The sequence below is a fragment of the Pleurodeles waltl genome, chromosome 9 (genome assembly GCF_031143425.1).
Source record: "Pleurodeles waltl isolate 20211129_DDA chromosome 9, aPleWal1.hap1.20221129, whole genome shotgun sequence".
NCBI lineage: Eukaryota > Metazoa > Chordata > Amphibia > Caudata > Salamandridae > Pleurodeles > Pleurodeles waltl.
The window spans coordinates 391,509,384-391,515,383 of record NC_090448.1 but is presented as its reverse complement, the minus strand read 5'-3'; positions in this window follow the sequence as shown (position 1 = coordinate 391,515,383).

Sequence of the window (6,000 nt, the reverse complement as noted above, 5' to 3'; positions counted from 1 at the left end):
CGCCGTGGGACAGCACCCAAGAACCAGGGATGACATCAGGAAGAGGTGGAACTACCTACGGGGGACGGTACGCTCCATTGCAGCAAGACACAACTCGCTATACAGAGGACTGGCAGTGGACCCCCACCTCCTCCCCCACAACTAACAACATGGGAGGATCAAGTCTTGTCAATCATGCATCCTGCGGGCTGGCGGGAGTAGCAGGTGGACTGGACTCTGGTAAGTAAACTCTTTACCATCACCCCCATTACCTGCATGCCATCACATACCCTCACCCTCACTCCCATCACTCCACGGCCTCCTACACACCTCACCATCAAATATCAGTCATCCCAATGCCAAGCCCTGAATGCCATACCAATGCATGAACACCACTCACAGACCTGCATGGTCACCTATCACTAAAGCATGCATACTAGAAAGCATCAACTAACCCACCACATACCAACTTACACAAGTGAAAGCTGCCAGGTCAAATACAACCAAACAGGGCAACCCACTGATGCACATTATGTCACACACAGAAACAATAACACTGTATTTACATCTCCACAGCAACTCTGGTCGCCTGGATCTGGATGACCAACCTGGCCCATCAGGGACCTCTGGACAGTTGGTTACCCAGGCCCAGTCACACACCACCACAGAGCCTCCCCCATCAGGAAACACCACCACAGCACCCACCCAGTGTACTCATACCTCTGTCCCCAGGACACGTCAATCAGCAGTGTATCCACCACTACAAGGACCCCAGGCTACACCTCGTACCCAAGACAATGAGAGACCTGGGGGGCAGTGGCAGTGGGCACAAGGTTCAGGGGTCAGAGGCACAGGACAACAGGGACACTGGGAGGACTGCTGTGTGCCAGGGGGAAGACAGGCCCAGGGAACAGACTCTCCAGGAGGCACTCACGGAGATCCTGGGAGCATACCAACATTCCCAGGATATGCTGGGCCAGATTCTGGCCAACATGCAGAACAGGCAGCTGCTGGAGGGACCGTACCAGGGGATCAGGGAGGACTTGCAGGCCATTAACACCACCCTGGTCTCCATTGCAGGGGTGCTGGCAGACATGGCCAACATCATGAGGGAGGCAGTCTTACAACAGCGGGCCCCTGCCACTAGCCAGACATCTGAACTGCCTTCCACCTCCGCTACCTCTAGTGGACAGGAGACGCTGCCACAGGACCAACAGGCTACCAGCACCCCTCCCCCTGCAGAAGGAGAACCACCCTGCAAACGTTCCCTGCTATCCAGATAGAAGCCAGAGACTACTGCCAAGACCTCGCAGGAAATGAAACTCTCCTGATTGTCACACTTGTGTCTCACTCTGTCACCCTTTCCACCTTGAACTGCCATTGCTCCCCTTCCTATGTCCCCTTGGAAAATGCACCTGTGCTACAAATAGACTGGAACAATACCCGGGACTTTCCTCCATCATCACCCCAGCCCATTGCACTTGCCCCTCTACTTCGTAGCACTTAAATAAACACCCTTTGAAAAAATACAAGTATGGAGTATTTTAAACTTATTTTATTATGTATTCGTTTAACCAGGTTCAAACTTTGCAATTCAACTGTACAGTAATGTTCAAATAGGAAAGACCTGTAGTTGGTTGCAGTGATCACACCAGGAGCGATAGTGGGCGCATCAACACCTGCAAAATTAGTTTCCAAAGGGTACATTGAGTGGGCATAGACGTGGGAAATAGCATGCCAGTGACAAAGATAAACCATAAAATGACAATGAAATATGAAGTAACACTGTCTTACCTGTGTGTCATTGGAAGTATTGTAGAATCACTGCAGTTCTGTTGTCCTCATCCTCATTGTCCACAGGGTCCACTGCTGCCACATGGCCATCTCCAGCCTCCTCCTCCTGCAGAAAAGGCACATGGCGTCTGAGGGCCAGGTTGTGCAACATGCAGCATGCCACGATTATCTGGCAGACCTTCTTGGTTGAGTAGATGGAGGCACCAAAACCTGGCCTTCAGGAGGCCAAAGGAACGTTTGATAATCCTTCTTGTTCACCCATGTGCCTCATTATAACATTCTTCTGCCCTTGTCCTGGCATTCGTCACAGGGGGTCAGTAGGCATGATAGGTTTGGGTAACCAGAGTCACCTGCAAATATCGAGGGGCAAAATTTAGCCCACACTATCCCATATGTCCCACATCATAGCCATACCCCAACATATACTGGGTGGGAACCAGGGCTCCTCACCTATTAGCCACACCCTGTGCCTCTGTAGTTGGGCCATCACATTTGGGATGCTGCTACTCCTCAGGATAAAGGCATCATGCACCGACCCGGGATACTTAGCATTGACCTGGGAGATTTACTGGTCTGCCAAGCACACCATCTGGACATCCACTGAGTGAAAACTCTTTCAATTTCTGAACACCTGTTCATTTTGCCACAGGGGTAGACAAATGAAATATGTGTACTATCAATTGCCCAAATGATGTTGGGGATATGTCCAATTGCATAGAAGTCAGCTTTTACTGTGGCCAAATCCTCCACCTGGGGGAAAACAATGTAGTTGCGCATGTGTTTCACCAGGGCCGACAACACTCTTGTTAGCACTATTGAGAACATAGGCTGTGACATTCCTGCTGCCAAGCCCACTGTCACTTGGAAAGAACCAGTTGCCAAGAAATGGAGCAGATAGGACTTGCACAAAAGAGGGGATCCCAGTGGGGTGACGGATAGATATTAGATCAGGCTCCAATTGTGCATACAGCTCCGTGATTATGGCCCTGTCAAGTCTATAGGTGAGGATGATGTGCCTGTCCTCCGTTGTTGCCAAGTCCACCAGGGGTCTGTACACAGGAGTATGTCTCCATCTCCTATTCATCCGTGGCGGTTGGCAATCTAATGGGCAAAAGAGTGAGGAGCTGGTCACAAACTGTACATCGTAGCCACAACAATACAGTGCATGATGTTAAATTTTAATGTATAAGTGGCATTTGTCGTGTATGTCCAATTTTGAACTGTGACACACTTATTATCCATTACCCCTCCGCCCCCGAAATGGTGTCCGCCTGTCCTGTGTGGAGGTACAGGTGGAAGTGAGGTAATTCCACTGACGCTCGCTGTGCGCCGTTGTGGTAGGCGGTCGGGGACCGCCGTGCAACTCCTCATTGGTTATTATTGGGCCCTATGGGGTACAGTGACCAATGGTGATGTACGCAGGCGGTGACGCTATGCACTGCCGCAGACGTGACCGCCATTTCCTATCTGATCACTCACTTGCTACCGGACCTTCAACAGGAGAGGACCTACACTGCATGTGCTGCTGTGAGCTGTGTCTGGAACCTACCATGGCTTGTGTGACTGGGGAAAGGGCCCCTGCCTTCACCTCGGCGGAGTTGGAGCGACTGGTGGATGGGGTCCTACCCCAGTACAGACTGCTGTATGGGCCTCCAGACCAACAGGTGAGTACACTGTGAACACGATGCATGGGGCGTGAATGCATAGAGTGGTGTGTGTGAAGGCCTCGTGTAGGAGGGGTTGGATCGATGTCCCCTGTGTGGCGTGCAGCTTGTGTGCTGGGCCCTGTGTGTGTGCAGATGGAGATGTGAAGGGGTATGGTGGTCCATAAGTGTAACAGGCAGGACGGTCTGACTGATACCTTTTCCTGTGTGTATATCTCTGCAGGTCAGCGCCCATCAAAAGAAGGGTATATGGCGTGCCATCGCCAAGGACGTGCGGACCCTGGGGGTCTACGGCAGGCGGAGCACCCACTGTAAGAAACAGTGGGAGGACCCCACCCACTGTAAGAAACAGTGGGAGGACCCGAGACGTGGGCACGGGGGACCGCGGAGGCCCAGCTGCAGATGGCCTCCCAATGAGAAAGTGGTGCCCGTCAAACCCTGACCCCCCTGAGGGCCCGCATACTGGCAGTGGCCTATCCGGAGCTGCATGGGCTCTTGAGGGCATCACAGCAGCCACAAGGGGGTGCGTACAGTTCCCATCATTACAACTTAGGCATGGTAGGGGGGTACCGGGGTGGGGGATGTGTGTCAGTGGGTGCCCCTAGGCCAGGCCTGAATTTACAGAGTAGGCCCCATGCGGGGCAGGGTTCTGAAGTGATAATCCTGCTACCTAGCTTGTAGGCATCCACTACTGGTCAGGGCAGTGTGGGTCCCAGGTGTGCTGCAGTTGGCAGTATGTGTCCCTCCCCATGCCCTTGTGGCTAGCATTATTACTGGTAGTGCATTGCTTTGTGCGTAGGGCTGCTCCCTGTGTGTGACTGTGGTGTGTAGGCCAACTGTGGTGTTGGTGCAGCCATTGACCAAGTGTATCCTTTGTCTCTTCCCCCACTTTTTGTTTTGTCACCCTGTCCTTATGTGCATTAGCATCATTTGGCAGAGGAGCAGCGGCACTGGCGACGGAGGGAGCTGCATCCTACAGGACCCAGGAGGCAGAGTCCACCGACGGTGAGGGCACCAGTGGGACGGAGGGCGATGGAAGCTCCCTGGTGGTGGCAGACACTTCTGTGACTACCCCAGCTACAGCTACAGCCACCACCCCCGTACCAGCACCGCCCTCCAAGCAGCCCCTCAGCGAGTTGCCCGTGTCCGCTTACCCAGGTGGGTGGGCTCTCCTTCGCCCCAGGCACCTCAGGCTCTGCCCCAGTTAGCCCTGAGTGAGGAGGCTATTGACCTCCTGCGATCGATCTCTGTAGGGCAGTCAACCATTGTGAATGCCATCCAGGGGCTAGCAGCCCAAATGCAACAGACTAATGCATTCCTGGAGGGCATTCATACTGGCTTGGCAGCCCAACAGATCAATCCAGGCTCTGGCCTCCTCTCTGATGACAGCCATTGGCCCGGTTTCCCCCTTCCCCCTCCAACTTCCTCTTCCCAATCCCATTACCCTCAATCCCAACCTATCCCAAGTACACAGGCAGACGAGCATGTACACAAGACAACACACAAGTGGCACAGGCAAACACAAGCACCACACATCATCCCACAGGCACTCACACAAACACCATCCTGATTCAGAAATACCAATATCTACTGCCTCCACTGTGTCCCCCTCCTCCTCCACCTCCCTCCCAGTTCCATCTACACTCATACCTGCATGCACTACACCATCATCCACTACCAGCCTCACCACCACACCTAGCAGAACACACACCTCAATTGCAGACACCACTACAACAGCCATGCACACATCCCCTGTGTCCTCTCCCACTGTGTCTGTCCCCCCCCTCCCAAGGTACACAAAGGCAAGCACTCAGACACCCAACAGCCATCCACCTCAACACCATCCAGCCCATGCACCTGCACCCAAACACAGCAGACAGACACCTCCTACAACCACTCTTTCTTCCTCCACTCCAAAGCCTTCTCCCTCTTCCCGCCCCAGTGTCCCTAAGAAGCTTTTCCTCTCCACCATTGACCTCTTCCCTACCCCTCCCCCTGTCCTTAACGTCTGGCCAGGGTGCCAATAACACAGGCAAGCACCTCAGCCACCCAGTCCATTGGACCAGTAGTCTCCACACCCATTTGTGGTGGGAAAGGATCCAAGGCACCAGGCAGCCTCATAGAAAGTGTGCTTGACCAAGCTGCTGCCCGGAAGGGTAAGTAGCCTGGCCCAAGTGCTGCCAGTAAGGGCAAGGAGCCTGCCCCAAGTGCTGCCAGTAAGGGCAAGGAGCCTGCATCAGCAGGCAGGAAGGGCAAGGGGCCTGGTGCAGGGACTTAGTCGGAGCCCCCACCACCAACCATGGTTGTGCAGCCAAACGAGGCTGCAGGGGATCGGCTGGAGCTCCCCCCGCCACCACCACCACCAGCAGTTGGCAGCCGTCCGAGGCTGCAGGGGATGGGCTGGAGCTTCACCCACCAACAGCAGCAGCAGCACCACCACCAGTGAGCAGCCAACCGAGGTTGCAAGGGATGGGCTGGAGCCCCGAGCCCCCCGCCCTCCAGCAGCTGCAGCAGCACAACTACCACCACTGAGCAGCTGTCACCACCGGCAGATGGTCCGTAG